Source organism: Pleurodeles waltl, chromosome 3_2 (genome assembly GCF_031143425.1).
Source record: "Pleurodeles waltl isolate 20211129_DDA chromosome 3_2, aPleWal1.hap1.20221129, whole genome shotgun sequence".
Lineage (NCBI taxonomy): Eukaryota > Metazoa > Chordata > Amphibia > Caudata > Salamandridae > Pleurodeles > Pleurodeles waltl.
In genome coordinates, this window is record NC_090441.1 from 71,306,522 (window position 1) to 71,308,207 (window position 1,686).

Sequence of the window (1,686 nt, forward strand, 5' to 3'; positions counted from 1 at the left end):
GAGAGGAGAGACTATAGTCCTAGAAAGGAACGACGGACAGCGGGATCATAGGCAGAGACGACAGACGACAGGGCTCTCTATGAGCTGGCCACAAAGTACTGGGAATACTTTTTGATTTTAAAAACAATATTGGTCATTCGCATGTTACAACTAAGGAATGAAAATGTATTTTGGGAATTATTTTTATTTGCAGTATACTGACGATCTAGTGTTTGCTCTGCGACATACCTTTTCTCGAAATGCCGCGCTTGCAGTGCAAAGTAAACCGGTTTTGGTTATTGGACAGTTTTACTTTTCTGCGTTTAATTCATCTGAAGCTAGGTAACGTGTTCACACTTTTAGACAAGACCATGCACAGTCCATGTGAAATCTACTCGCGTCTTTCTTCGACGTCCTTTCTTCTGCTCTTCCCTGTCTATCTTCGTTATTGCATTTATATAGGGCCAGATGTATCAAAGTACTGTTGGCATTTCTCAAGTAGCGATTTTTAAGAATCTCTATCTAAGAAATGCAAAATGGTATGTGAGAAAATAGCGATTCCCTAATAGCGATTCCCACAGAGCCGCAATCGCTATTAGTGAATCGCTATTAAGAAACTCCGGGCTAGATGTAGCAAGCAGTTTTGCCCATTCTGTGTCTATGGGAAAATGTGTTCGTACACATGGCCCTCCATTTGTTCCCATTGGCCTTCAGTACCATAGGTGCGAATGTTTTTGCATTTCCTAATTTGCAATTCCTTATTAGGGAATCATAAATTGGGAAATGCAAAACCATGGGTAACAAGAGCCTAAGGCCCTCTTTGAGGCACCCCAAAATTTAATTGTGCACATGTGAAGTGCAGTGTGAGCTACATGGCACTTTTAAAAATGCATTTTTAATGCATTTTAAAAAACTGCACTTGGTTACCACCAACTTGAAGTTGGTGGTAATTGCATTTCCTAAATGCCCAGTTCGCATTTAGGGAATGCTTGATACATGTCCATAGGGAATCGCAAATAGGAATTCCTTATTTGAGATTTCCCATTTAGGAAATCACAGTCGCAAATTTAGGGAATCGCTAAAAATTGCAATTCCCTAAAATGGGACTACGATGTCTTTCATACATCATGAAAGGCTATTTTGCATTTGAAAATGGTGGAATGTTGCGATTCACACCGTTCGAAAATGCAAAATAGTTTGATAAATCTGGCCCATAGTGCTTACTACTTTTGATGAGGCGTTGAAGCGCACTTTGTTTATCTTCTGTGTGTTTTTGTCCCATACTATGACTTTATAGTTGCTTTAACTTTCTTTCCTTTGTTTGTGGAAGCAGCCCTGCTGTATAGGAAACACCGCTAGTTGCGTCCAGGGGCTGAAATTGTACTTTGTTTTAATTGCATTTGTATAGCGGTGCTTACTTCCCCTCACAAAGTGTTAAAGCACTTTAAGCCAGGCACCATGCTTCTAATTCAACTCGTACTTACAACAAGTATTTTTAGGTCGAGCATAGCAGCGCACAAGTGCTGCTTTTCGACCTGTTGTAATCTATTCTGTGGGCTTATTTTTAAGTCCAGCATAGGAGCGCACAAGCCCTGTTTTGTTTTTACCTGTTTTAATCTTTTCTGTATGCTTTAACCACACCCATCACTTTCATGCGTTCCTTTTAAAAAACCCTTGATGTCATCAGTAAATGCTTTACGTTTGTCT